General features: G+C 44.7%; 1 protein-coding gene across 6 annotated transcripts in view; it reads right to left on the bottom strand.

The window, feature by feature from the left end:
* DLGAP4 (DLG associated protein 4) overlaps nt 1-14,798 on the bottom strand; it is a 367,380-nt gene that overhangs the window by 145,754 nt on the left and 206,828 nt on the right. For 3 of the 6 annotated variants that reach the window (XM_068263408.1, XM_068263407.1, XM_068263409.1), the window contains 2 exons: nt 7,237-7,293; nt 2,605-2,682 (listed from right to left, as the gene is read on the bottom strand). The gene's annotated coding sequence lies outside the window, so the exon portion shown is untranslated. Of the gene's footprint in view, nt 1-2,604; nt 2,683-3,898; nt 3,955-7,236; nt 7,294-8,990; nt 9,010-14,798 lie in introns of those variants that run through there. The other 3 variants (XM_068263410.1, XM_068263411.1, XM_068263412.1) reach the window with 3 other exon arrangements.

Genomic DNA, 14,798 nt, shown 5'->3' with positions numbered 1-14,798 from the left:
AATTAGTATTACTACTGTAGATACAGGTCTGTATTCAACTTTGGTATTCAACTTTGGTAGTTCTAGACGGGTACATGCAAAAAGCGTGTGTGTAATGACGGTAGTAAAACATCAGAATTAAATACAATAAACGTGTAAAATATCGATACTGAAGACCAATATTTTACTATGCTTTGCCATACAATCAGTAGGTCTTGCGTTGCTTCCTAATGAGAGGCTGCCCTGTGTGGTTTGCAGCCAGTTCTGTCTCCCGCTCCTCTCCCACCCAGCTCTCCCCTCCTTCCGCCTCCTGTCAACCAGCCAGCCGGGCTGCCTAGACCACCGACATGAGCAGCCAAAGAGGATTTTTCCAGCAGCCAGTCCTGTCTCGATCTCTTTCCCAGCCAGCTCTCAACTCCTTCCGCCTCCTGCTATACAGCCAGCCGGGCTGCCCAGACCACCAACATGAGCAGCCAAAGAGGATTTTCCTGGCAGCCAGTCCTGTCTCCATCTCCTTCCCAGCCAGTTCTGAACTCCTTCCGCCTCCTGCTATACAGCCAGCCGGGCTGCCCGGACCGCCAACATGAGCAGCCAAAGCGGATTTTACTGGCAGCCAGTCCTGTCTCCATCTCCTTCCCAGCCAGCTCTCAACTCTCTCTGCCTCCTTCTATACAGCCAGCCGGGCTGCCCGGACCGCCAACATGAGCAGCCAAAGTGGATTTTACCGGCAGCCAGTCCTGTCTCCATCTCCTTCCCAGCCAGCTCTCAAGTCCCTCCGCCTCCTTCTATACAGCCAGCTGGGCTGCCCAGACCACCAACATAAGCAGCCAAAGCGGATTTTACCGGCAGCCAGTCCTGTCTCCATCTCCTTCCCAGCCAGCTCTCAACTCCTTCCGCCTCCTGCTATACAGCCAGCTGGGCTGCCCGGACCACCAACATGAGCAGCCAAAGCGGATTTTACCGGCAGCCTGTCCTGTCTCCATCTCCTTCCCAGCCAGCTCTCAACTCCTTCCGCCTCCTTCTATACAGCCAGCCGGGCAGCCGGTAGAACAAGACAGTGTGGGAGGTGCCCGAGCGGTACCAGCACCTCACCCACGTGAGTTCGGGGGCATATGGCTCTGTATGGTAAGTGCAGGCTGCCGAATGAGCGTCTTCCCTGACAAGTGGACTAAATGTGCGCCGCAGAATAGCGGCATTTTGGTGGCAATTTCCACTCTGGCGCCCAAAGCCCGCTATTTTGTATTGGGGCCTATTGCAGCGCCCATTTAGTCCACTTGCCACATGTGCCCTTTTTTCCTGCCCGGTTCTAGAGATTCTTTTGTATAAAATTTAACGCTGACCACTAATGATCCAATGTTTTTGTCCAATCTTACCAAATCTTTGTAGTAGAAGATAAACTGAGTGAATATATTGAATGGATACTTTAGGTAGTCTCTTATATTACATGATAGAAAAGGTAAAATTGGACAAAAAGGTTGGCCTAACAGTGGGCACCTTTACACAAGGGCGTAGCTAAGGAGCTTTGGGTCCCAGTGCAAGTTTTCCATTATTCCCCCCCAAAGCACTGTACACATAACAATTGATATGGTGCACCAAAACCTGGCAAGGACCGCCATAGTATTAGAGGTATAAGTGAAGGATGAGAAACAGGTTTTTAATGATTACCACTATTCAAAGCATCAATAGACGTGAACATAGCACACAGGACCAATAAAGAGCTAATACTGCCGTTGAGTGAGGGCCCCTCTGGCTCAAGGGCCCCGGTGCGGTCGCAACCTCTGCATTTCCTATTGCTACGCCACTGCCTGTACAGCTTACAGCAGGGGAACCAAGCAGGTCAGCACTGTCCTCTGGATTAAAGGGGAACTGAGGCAGGGAACACACTTGACTGTTTTCGTTCGTGTTTTCTGCACAGAAAAACTGAGAACTCATGTTAATCAATAGACTAGTTCACACTTAATATGTTCTTCGCATGCAGAAAAAAAACGGACATTCTGCATCATGATTCTGTACATTTTGTCAGTTTCCTGTATCAATTACATTAGCTGCTGTGAAAAAACGCGCGCGTTTTCCTGCATGGAAACACACTTGGTGTGCAGAAAAATTATGCAGAAAAACGTGCGCGGAAAACTGAAAGACAAGTGTGTTCCCTGCCTGGAGAGAGAGGTATATGGAGGCTGCCATGGTTATTTCCTTTTAAGCAATACCAGTTGCCTGGCAGCCCTGCTGATCCTCTGCCTCTAATACTATTAGTCATAGCCCCTGAACAAGCATGCAGCAGATCAGGTGTTTCAGACTTTAAAGTCAGATCTGACAAGACTAGCTGCATGCTTGTTTCTGGTGTTATTCAGATACTACTGCAGAGAAATAGACCAGCAGGGCTGCCAGGCAACTGGTATTGATTAAAAGGAAATAAATATGGCAGCCTCCATATACCTCTTACTTCAGTTCCCCTTTAAAATGATACCGGTTTAAAGATTGCACCACTTTCCCTGTTAGAAGTGAAAAATCCCTTTAACCACCAAGAAGGCCTTACCAGACTGCTGCGGTTTTACATATGGTCACTTTCTATTGCATTCAGTCATGCATGCATTATTTCTGTCATTCGTCTTGCTGTCAACCTACCTCTGTTCCATGGATTTTTCCATCTTTGTCTTGTCACCAGGTCTCCTCCCTCTGCAAACCCTCTGCCTATTTTTTATCCTGCAGGATAGAAAAAAAGTAAGCGGGTTGAGCAGAAGACAGGAGGTAGGAGACATGAAAGAGAGGATTGAATGTGAGAGAGGAGAGGGATGCTGATGCTGCCAGGATTCAGAGCACAATCCAGCGAGAACAAGGAGTGAGCTCCAGAGAGGAAATAAGCCGGGTGCAATCAAACTGTGACAAGGGTTGAGGAACCCTAAGCCAAAGATGAAAATGACTGTATTTATACAGAGCCGAGGAGGAAATGTGTGTGGAAGTAACGCAGCGGCACGGAACTAAAAATCAGGGCACTGAATAGGCATCCAAAATCAGTTTTACATCGCATAAGCCTGGGGCAGTTTAAAGGGACGCTATCATCAGTTTGATTCTCATAATGAGCTAGTACTAGTCTGTTTGCACACGTGTGTATTTGTTCATGAGAAATAAATAAAGGGATGAAAAACCTTCAAGAACCAATTTGAACCCAGTAGAAGCCTGTTAAAAGGGAACCTAAAGTGAAAGATATATTGAGGCTGCAATATTTACAGTATCCCCATTTAAGCAATACCAGTTACCTGGCAGCCCTGCTGATACCTTCAGCTGCATTAGTGTTACACACCTGAAACAAGCACGTGGCTTCAGCAACCCCCCCCAATTGGAATAATCACACAGCACCCGACAATAAACATATTATAGCTGCATTATAGCCCCCCCCCCCCCAAAAAAAAAAAAAAACACCCTCAGTATAGGTAGGCAGCCAGTAATAGGTGCCCCCAGTGTTGGAAGCTAGGTACAGTTACCCCCAGTATAGGTTAGCCAGGTACAGTTGCCCCCAGAATAGGTTGGCCAGGCATTCTCTTCACTTCCTGTTTCTGCCTGGTGTTGCCCCCAGACTTCTGCCCTGCCGCCTCAGGAAGTTGCCTCACTTGGCATCATAAGCAGACCGGGGCTGTGTGGCTTATCAATTCAGATTTTTGTCCCAAACACCTGATCTGCATGCTAGTCCAGGGTCTATGGCTAAAAGTATTAGAGACACAGAATCAGGAGGATAGCCAGGCAGCTGATATTGTTTAAATGGAAATAAATATGGCAGCCTCCATATGTCTCTCACTTCAGGTACCCTATAGATTTTTTTTATTTGGGGATAACGGAGTACCTTCACAGATGTTTATTTGGCTGTTGAACACTTTTTATAGCAAACCTGTGAGGAGCAAACATTTAAATAATGGATACTTACCTTAATAGCGGGAAGCATAGTCCAGATACTTCCCAGATCCTCCTCGAGCCCACCGCTGCTGCCCGGGACCCTTTTTGTGGCCACACTTACATCCAATTACTAGCGTCTTTGTATGCATGAATCTCTATAGCTGCACTGGTTTATTCATTCCACTAGATGGAGGAATCTGCATATACACAGTGATGCAGGCATGCGTGCAAAGTAGATGGATTCATTCACTCCTATTTCAGTGACAACTGACAGTTCTGCAAGGCAGCTTTTCCAATGACTCACTGTAAAGCATATGGAGAGGTTCAGAGGAAGATCAGGGGGAACAACTGGGTAATTGTAAGCAAGTACAGCCAGTTAAAATACTTTAAATACATAGGGCTTGATTCACAAAAGCGTGCTAACTGTTAGCACGCTGGTGAAAAGCCCCTTATCACGCCTAAACTCAATTTAGGCATGATAAGTTTAGGTGTGATAAGTTTAGGCGTGATAAGTTTAGGCATAATAAGTTTAGGCGTGATAACTATAGCACCAACTGGGTTAGCACCGCAGTGTACAGCTGATCAAAAGTTTTGCGCTAGAAAAGTCTGGTGCGTGCGAAACGTCGCATAGAGATTAATGGCGCTGCTTTGCGCGCAGGACTTTGATATTATCTAAACTTATCACGCCTAAACTTATCATGCCTAAACTGAGTTTAGGCGTGATAAGGGGCTTTTCACCAGCGTGGTGCAATGGTTATCACGCCTAAAGTCTTTTAGGCGTGATAACTGGGTTATCACCGCTTTGTGAATCGAGCCCATAGAGATGACTTGAAAAGGCTTCCTTTTTGCTTTCTTGTGGAAAGTACAGATGTAATTTAAATAATCTGCCAATTTAATTCCTGTGTTCCTCCTGTTCTGCACCTACAGGACTTTCTTTAAAAACAGCTTCTTGCAGCCTAGAACAGGAGCTGAGCTGTCATGACACTGCTAGTGCCCCTAAAGGAGGTCAGTGGGGTGCAGCTGTATTTTGTGTCTATAAAATCCAGCTGATCAGCTGTGAAGGTCACATATGCAATAATAATTATGGCCATCGAGATCTGGAGCACTTGGCAGAAGACCGGCAGCATGTGCCACAGGTGACAGGGTCTACCATAGCCCCAGTCAAAGTCATGGAGGTGAAATATATTGATAAGGAACATAGTCAAGAAGATTTAGATTTTGTGAGCAGATGATAATATGAAAATACGGGACAGCCAACGCTATGGCTCACATTTACCAATATATGGTTTACTAGGACATTTCATAATATAGATTTTCCTTCATTTTATGGAAAGTTAAATGTTACAAACAGGGATGAGGCCTCTTTTTCTATGAATAAAGTTGTGCCGTTATAGTTTTCTTGCTTTCACTGACATTTTGCAATAACATATTTTGGGACAACTATAGAAAATAAATGCACCTCTGAAGAGATTGGAAGCTGCCGACTTATGAGGTTGGGGATTAGGAGTTCTCAGGGCCGGACCATCTGTGGGAGTAAACTGGGCAAATGCAAATTCCCAAGCTCCGTAGGAGCTCCCAAGTCATCCATTGTAAAGGTCATTACAACTATATCAGTACCGTAGTAAATTGTAAGGGGCGCCATATTCATATTTGTCCATGAAATAATAAAATCCCCAGTCCAGGTACATTTTTATATGTAAATTAAGTAGAACATCTCTTGAGATTAAGTAAACATAAAATGTTTTTGCTATGTGGTTATAAGAAAATATATGTGCCCTTCCTCAGCAACCAACAGCTGCCTGCTCACTGCTAGTAAGTGTAAAATACTCCCTTTTTTTAGTTACATGGACATATGAGATGCGTGTTGGGAAGTGATTGCAACTTTAGCAGGCAGTATTTTTTAGAAACTGGGATGAAAAATGGAGTAAGAGCTAGCTGTCAATCATAATGCCAGGCAGGAGGAGGGTGATAATAATAATCCTAACATTTATATAGCGCTTTTCTCCTGTCGGACTCAAGGTGCTCAAGAGCTGCAGCCACTAAGGGCGCGCTCAAGAGGCCACCCTGCAGTGTTAGGAAGCCTTGCCCAAGGACTTTTTACTGAATAGGTACTGACGCTAGCCAGGATTCAAACCCTGGTCTCCCATGTCAGAGGCAGAGCCCTTAACCAGTACACTGTCCAGCCACTTACCAGCTAGGGTGCGTACACATGCAGAATACTTGTCACTCAAAGAGTGACAGTTCAGGGGCCAAGTGCTGTACAGACGCCTCACTCATCTATAGCAGAGCAAAGCATCTATATCTATAGGAGGTGGGAGTGGGGGCAACGGAGAAGCTTCCAGCAGGAGGGGTAAGGAATGAAACAATATACTGGGGGAGGGGGGGGGGGCTACCATAATTTAAAGATGCAGCATTTAAAAACTACAGATGAATATGCATCTCCAAGTCCTGGTAGAAAAATAAATACAGCTGCTCACAAGATGGAGACATCACAGACATACATACAAATCTAAATATAAATTGCAAATTTGCATTTATATGTTGCTTCATAATAACAAACACTAGCAATATTCTTCTCATGAGAAAAATAATGTCTTATTAGTAAAATGCCTTCCTAAATCATCCATCAGGTGTCTATGCCTAGCCTGAAATCTCCTAGGAGCATAGCAGGAGTCTGTAACATGTAAACAATGCATAGAGTCAGAGAGCACAGGGACATGCATGGGGTTGGCCCTCACCATTGCGCAAGTGGGGGTATGGGGGCCCACTTTTGTTGGCAAAAGAGTTAAAGGATACCTTAGTCCTTTATTAAAATCTAAAAATGACGCCCTGTGTGTGTGGAGAGGTGCGCAAAGTCTGCACCTCTCATGGTCCGGCATCTGCCTCCGTTTGCACATCAGGCACATGCACAGCATTTCCGAGGCTGAGGTCGCCGATCACTCCAACCAGGAAGAGGCTAACGGGAGGCAATGCAGTCGAACAGAGGTAGACACCGGGAAACGGGAGGTGCTGTAAGCCTATGCAAACCTCCCCACACACACAGGGCATCATTTTAATATTTTAATAAGGACTAAGGTATCCTTAAAATGCAGAGCGATGGCAACGGAACCATTTACACTACTTGCTTCCATCAGCATGACAGGTCCTTTTGACTCCTCCTCACCTGGCAGCCAATGACCACATGGCTCACGAGTATCATTTAATGGACATTTGGTCTTTTTGTGTGATTGTTTTACCCTGGCTAATACAGTATATGTTCACTTTTAAGATCTCTCCACAAGCTCAGGTTCCCTAAATGATTTGTGCCCTTTCATGGACGTGGTGGTATGTGGAGACTAATGACAGATGGAGAGAGGAGATATTGCTTACCTTTGAATGCATGACGGCTACATGGACCATGATGTGGAACGTCTTTTCAGGTATCAGCTGTAAGCAGAAGATGAAAGCTTAGTCAGGTGCAGGAATAATAATAATAATTATTATTATTGAATTATAAAGCACCCAAAAAACATAATAATAGAGACAATGATATATACAAAAACATTGGTACATAACATAGAGTTGGTAGACATAGTAATTACAGTGACAGATGTAACAAGATGAACAAAATGTATAGCACATTTCAAGACACCAAAGAGTGAGAGAACTCCGCCCCTTGCGATCTTCCAATCTAAAAGAATAGGGAGTAAAACATATGAGGTGGGGTAATATACAATATGTATACCTAGGTGGAAGTGTGTTTTATGTCAGAATACTGGGAGTTTTTACAATTGCACAGAGTTGCCAGAGAGGGAGCCTATGGACCTCATGGTGCTGGAGGAAGCCCCAGATAAGTATAAATACTGCCATTATCGCCGTCTTAGGTTCTCTTTAAAGATTTTAAAGGTTGGAGAGTGAGGGATGTGTTTTGGAAGGGGATTCCAGAGGAGAGGTGATGCTCGTAAGAAATCCTGTAAATGTCAATGCAAGTAGGTCTTTCTAGAGGATGAAAGAAGGAGGTTGTTTTCAGAGCAGAGATTGCAGTTGGTATGGTATCTGGAAACTAGTGAGGAGGGGTTAGAGTTTAAAATGGTTAGAGTTAAGAGTTTAAATTGGATCCTCTGGTTAATCGGCAGCCAATGAAGTGCTTGACAGTGAGGAGCAGCAGAAAAGGAGAAAGGAAAGATGAATTAATTGAGCAGTCAAGTTCGGTACAGATTGGAGGGGTGCCAGTCTGTTGGTAGTCTAATAGTTAACAATCAGTCTCATGTATGAAGGTTCTGCTTCTTCTACCTTGAATTGTTAGCCCTTTATTTGAAATAGTTGCTTATGTGTAGCAGAACACATGGAGAAAAGTGTGGTCAATTTGATCCGTTTATAGATAACTGTGGCCCTTATGTACAGTGATCACTTCCTTCTTTAGCCTGGGATATGCAAATCAGAATCTTACAAATCTATCACTTAATCAAACTGATCACATGCTTATCCATGAGTTTTACTACAGACAAGCAAACTACCAATAGCACTGGCGCAGGTTTGATGTCACACACCCGCTCCATGTGCTACACCTGGCAGCCACATGAGGTGCAAATGGGAAAGCAGGAGCAGCTGGGCAGACATGCAGAAGCTGCACAGATGAGGGATGTCAATTCATGGGCACATTAAAGATTTGGGGGGCAAGGCAGCGGTTGCGGTGTCACGAGGCCAATTTCCAAGACATTTCATGATGAAATCGATGGGGAATAGGCCTGCGGTATATGGGCAGCCAACAGATATCTCTCTCTGATCAGCTTTAATCAGAGAGAGGTCTGTCTCTTGTTTAATCCGCCCATACATTGCTAGATGTATGGGCACCTTAAGGGGGAACTTAAAAATTCAAAGTGGCTTTGCTTTGTGACCTGGGCACCTCTTTTAGGGTGGATACTAAATCCAGAAGTGGATGGCAGTGCAGAGGAGAGACATCTGTGATGCATAAACACCATCCAAACACTTTCCAAGACATCCTCTTCATGCAACTGCCACATTATATATACACTAGTAAAAAGGCTCGCCTGTTACAAAACGGGCGCTAGGTCACAGCAGCTACCAACCCCCCCTCCCCCCGCAATGCGCGCACATACGCGTCCTGCTTGCGCGTTCCTCACCACTGTCTGAAGTATATGCACACAGGGAGCTGCTTGCTTGGCAGTTGAAAAAAGCTGTTATTTCCCACAATGCAATGAAAACCTCTGTGAACCACAGACAGCAAACTGTCAGATCCAGCCCTGTGTCCTAATTGCCCTGGCTGCGCACGTGCTCAATACAAAAAAGCCAGGGACACACATCCATTCAGTTGATGACGGACGGACACTTGCATTTTATTGTACAGGATACATGCATAGCCAGAAAAACAACCAAATAAGGTATGCACATAAATAAATACTTGTAGGTAAAAGTTAGAAAACAAACATGCATCCCATAAAAAAAATTACTACAATAAGAATCATAATCTACTCTAAAAATAGTGTATATCAGATTTAAGTTAATAACCTTTTCTTAGAAGCAAAAAAGAGCTGAATAAACAAAAGGTATAAAAACTAGTTGTGGGAGTTGTATCTTGGCAACATGCATCTATTCCGAGTGCTGAGCATACACAGGGACAGTTTAAAAAGTGCAAACATGACTGTAAAATCTCTCATCTCTTACAATATGCTAGAGAACAGAGACGCCAGCAGGATAAAAAATATCTAAAAACTTTAAAATGCTTGGGAGGCCGTGGTGGACTTACCTCCAAGAAGAAGACCAGATAACTGTCAATTCAAGCAAATACATTTCCCAGAAAGATGCAATGCGTTTCGCAGGCATGACCCGCTTAATCAGGCAATAAAATAGGGGATAGACTGTGGACAGAGACCAAAACATGCTCCATAAGACCAATCGCATTCTTATGGAGCATGTTTTGGTCTCTGTCCACAGTCTATTCCCTATTTTATTGCCTGATGAAGCGGGCCACGCCTGCGAAACGCGTTGAATTTTTCTGGGTAATGTACAATAAATTTATTTGCTTGAATTGAAAGTTATCTGTAAGGGTTAGCGGAGATGCCGCCGTGGAGACAGGCGGCATGGTGGCGGTCTCCACGTATCAGCCGGCGGTCTCTGCCGCGCAGTTTGATGCGACTGATCTGCCTGGTCCTTCCATTGCACATAGGTTGAGAGCTACGCGCGCGCCAGGACCTGTATGCGAGTAGAAGGGGAGTCAGCTGATCTGCCCTGTCAGCTGACTCCAACAGTACTTCTGATTGGCTGAGTGGCTGGGGCGGCGCTGCGGAGCAATTTAGTATATATAGTGCCAGACTGTCAATTGCCCGGTGTCTGCTGTTGCAAATACTTGCGTGTGAGCGCTCAGACCTTAGTCAAATCCCAAAGTGTGCTAGAACCCGCCGGAGCCGGGGATCCACACTTAGTCAGATTCTGTTGATAGCTTAAAGTACTAATTCATTGTATTATCTGTTATGACCTTCTGCCTCCATTGACTATTCTCCTGCTTGCTGACTCTGTACCTTTGCCTATCTGATTCACGTTGCCGACCCCTGCCTGGAAAACAACTCTGAATCAGTCTTCTGTCTTTGTACCTCATCTGTCCGTTCGTTGCCAGCTCTGCCTGTCTGACCTCTCTATCCTCGCTAGTGGGCCTAGCCACTGGTGAGGGATCTGTAGCCGTCACCTGCTCCTCAGGTGAAGCGTTTATGTGATACAGTCTTAGTCACCTGCTCCTCAGGTGATCACCTTTTCAGCTTGCCAGTGGCACCTGCTCCTCAGGTGTCCCTTGGCTACAGTATTGTCTGAATCACCTGCTCCTCAGGTGATCAGCATTGCAGCATACTTGTAGCTCCTGCTCCTCAGGGGCTCTTTAAAAGCTACACAGCCGGACTCGCCTGCTCCTCAGGTGACCCTTGGCTGCAGTATTGTCTGAAGTCATCAATCACTATCTCACACTGGTAGTCTTGTGCCTGGCTATACTAGCATTGTTGGTGATTCTGCAGATCACTACATAATCAGGTATAGCATCTGCAATATTGGTGATACTGCAGATCACCAATAATCAGATAATCTGTTAGCTGACACCAATCGTTACATTATCATGTCTTCTTCTTGGAGGTAAGTCCACCACTGCCTCCCAAGCATTTTAAGGTTTTTAGATATTTTTTTATCCTGCTGGCGACTCTGTTCTCTAGCAATTGTACCGTGTCCACCCCTAGAAGGTAACGCTGGTTAGAGAGTATCTTAGTCTCACCTTTTCATTTTCCAATGTAACTCAATACATACTACACTATATCGGGCTCTCGGTGTTCTCTCTTTTTATCTCTTACAATATGATCATTAAACTGCTGGAAATACTAAAGATTGTATTATGTTAAGAAAAAAGGTATGGTTAAAAAAATGCCATAATAAAACTTAGCAATTAAAGGCACCAAATGTGACCCGCGGAGAGAAACATTTTATAAAGATAAAAAAAATCTGAGTGAAAATTGCTAGAAATGTGTGCAGTTGCATTACTTAAAGGAAACCTGAAGTGAAAACTGAAAAATACATGTGCTCCGCCCCTTTTAGTATGACTTGCATTCCTACTTTCTTCCAGCATGGTGCCTATGCCCTGAGACTTCCTCTCCTATGTATTTGATTGCGGGGCAGTTGAATACATTTTGCGGAAACTTACTTGTCCTCAGCAGCTCTCCTGTGAACAAGTGCACAAGTGCTCTCAGCTGTGAACAAGTGCATTTTTCCTGAGCATGAGTGAGTTCATAACCGCACATGCACAGTAACAGGAGCTGCTCGTGGAGGAAAGAAGATGTACATTAGCAGCTCTATTTACTCGGCATGCATGGGACGGACAGCGCTATAGTTTGATTTACTTTGAGTTTTCACTTCAGGTGTACTTTAAGGAGGCGCTGTAGTGCCATATAGTAGAATGCAGTAAATTATTCAGGATACCTACTTTTATGCTGTAAGTATAGATTGCCCGGTCAGTTGTGCGCAGAATGATACTCTGCTGACACTAAAATTCCGGGTGGTGTTAAATACTATTCCCCCTTTGCCAGTGGCGTAGCTAAAGAGCTGTGGGCCCCGATGCAAGTTTTACATGGGCCCCCCCCAAGCACTCTATACATAACAATTGATACGGCGCACCAAAACCTGCCAAGTACAGCCCCAGTGTCAGAGGTGCAAGAAGGGGATGGGGAACAGTGTGTTAAGGATTACTACTATTCAAAGCATCTATAGAAGTGATTATTACCAGCACAGGACCAATAGAGAGCTAATACTGTGATAGAGGGTGGACCCTTCGGGGCCCCTCTGGCCCAAGGGCCCCGATGCGGTCGCTACCTCTGCACCCCCTATTGCTACGCCCCTGCCCTTTGCATCGAAGCAACTCGGAGGGAGAAATAATTTGGGGTCTGGCTATCGCCGGCACCTAAATTACATTTACAAACCTGCTTTACTGCTATAGATGTAATAACATTACACCTATGACAGCGCCCAGATCAGGCACTATGCGGCAGTAAGTGTACACCACAATGATCTGCTTTGCTTTTATGGTAAGTTTCCTGGTTGCAGCATCAGAAACACTTTCTACACCTACATGGTGCTGTATATTGGTATGTAGTCCCACTCTCCCAGTGATGCTTAGCCTAGGCTATTTAGCTATGCGAAATTCTCTGCCCAGAACATTCTTGGAGACGAGGCATGGGGTGGGCGTGGTCACCCTGCAACTGAAAGGAGAAGAATATGGAGGCTGACATATTTGTTTCCTGTTGAACAATACCCATTTCCTGGCAGCCCTGCTGATCTATTCTGCTGTCTGAAGTACACCAGAAACAAGCATGCAGCTAATCTTGTCAGCTCAGACAATAATGTCAGAAACTCCTGATCTGCTGCATGCTTGTTCAGGGTCTGTGGCTGAAAGTATTTGAGGAAGAGCATCAGCAGGATAGCCAGGCAGTGTGTATTGTTTAACCACTTAAGGACCACAGGCTTACACCCCCCTAGTGCCCAGGCTATTTGTTACAATTCAGTGCTCTGCAGCTTTAACAGCTCGCTGCAGAGCCATACAACTTAGCACACAAATTAATTTTGCTTCCTTTTGTTGTCACCAACAGAGCTTTCTGTTGGTGGCATCTGATTGCTGCTGTGACATGTAGTTTTTTTTTTTAAATAAAAAAATGCTTAATTTATTTTAATTAATCCCTCCCCAAAAGCTAATCATAGTGATTACCTCTCATAGGCATCAACCTATGAGAGGGCTCTCATAAACAGGTTAAAATAAAAAAACCTGTTTCGTTACGGGCAGGCAGGCTGATCTCGGAGCTTCGCTCCGTCATTTAGCAGGGTATGCGCACGCATCTGCGAGCACGATCCCCTGCAATCTCCACCCCCAGGACTTTACGCCAATCGGCGTTAGGCGGTCCTGGGGAGTCACTTTGTGGCCGCCGATCGGCATTAGGCGGTCGCAAAGTGGTTAAAAGGAAATAAATACGGCTGCCTCCATATCCCTCTCACTTCAGTTGTTCTTTAAGCCCTCTCCTGCAGGGGTCTGTAAAGCAGGGTGGACCAGGGAGCCAGAAGGAGGGGTGGTGGTGGGGGTTAGACTAGGTAGTTCTCCAAGTCTTCCAAGGAGAGCTGCCCTGTCTTTGGGGACTTACAAGAACAGGGGTCACGTGGCTGCCACTAGTTGCTGGAAAATTAAGGTATTTAGGAACATTTCTAATCACTTACATCTCTAAAAAATTTAAAAACAGTTTAAAAAGGAGAGGCAGTGGTTGGCTTATCTCTCATGAGGTTCTCAAGCCTTATCACCAAAGCCGCACGGAACCTTTTGTTGGGTACCACTGACCTGAGGAAGCGGGAAATGCCTGCAAAACGTGTTGTTCTACCCTTTTTGTGCAATAAACGTTTTGAATTCTACTGAGTCATACCGGCTGCTATATTCTACAGGAGAGTTAAGCCAACCAATGCCTTTCCTTTTTAAACTGTTTTTAATTATTATTTTTGGGCACCCCCACCCTTCAGTACTAGTACATCATGCCCATCAAACACTTTCTGTATTAGTTATGTAAAATAAGGTTGGTTTTTGAATTTATTATATTAGCTGTTTAACCTGCAAGAGCAACTGTGGTTGATAACCAGAGGGCAAAGTCTGGTCAGCCTCCTGATTAGGAACAGGTTTATTTTATTCAGTTGCCTTCACAATGTGAGGTAACCTATCTTTGTGAGCATATTCATTATCATTCCTTACCCCAGATTTATTTTACACAGCTTCACCTTTTCTAAAAGAATTCTTTCACCCCGAGATAGAAAAAGTTGGAATGCAGTTTCAGTAAGTCAGCAATTTCTATAGAAACCTTTTAACTGCATTAGACTTGTGAAATGGTTGGCGGTACCCTGCAGAAGTGTAATTGACGCACCCCATACAGTGCTGATTACAGCTTGGCTAGATAGATGTGGCAGCTGTGTGCATCTCTGACACCACGAGCAGCTCAACATGACAGAGTACATTACAGGTGTTTCATAAAGACTACAGTGCACAGAAATAGGTAGAGGAGATCGAGAGCGGCAAAAAGCAGCACTAGGACAAGCTGGAGGGCAATGTCATCAGCAAGATTAGGAAAGTGGGTAAGAAGAAACTTAGGGGTCTATTTAGAAAGCAGACGTGATATTCTAACGGACTGCCACCTCTTTCCTCCAGTCTCAAAAATTAGATCGCCCTTTATAATCAGTATACTGATGAATTGGCGATTTGATTTTTTTCATGGTAATATACACAGTGGAGGAAAAAAGGTGCATTTTTTGCCACTGTTTAATATATATTACAACTTCTTTAGGAGCTTGTTCACACCTAGGGCGTTTTTTAAGTGTCGGCGATTTTCAAAATCGCCCTAAAAGCGCTTGTGCTATGATTCCCTGTTAGAGTGTTCACA

This window comes from Hyperolius riggenbachi, chromosome 12, assembly GCF_040937935.1.
Source record: "Hyperolius riggenbachi isolate aHypRig1 chromosome 12, aHypRig1.pri, whole genome shotgun sequence".
NCBI lineage: Eukaryota > Metazoa > Chordata > Amphibia > Anura > Hyperoliidae > Hyperolius > Hyperolius riggenbachi.
Note: the sequence above shows the minus strand (reverse complement) of the source record. Positions and strands in the feature narration are given on the sequence as shown.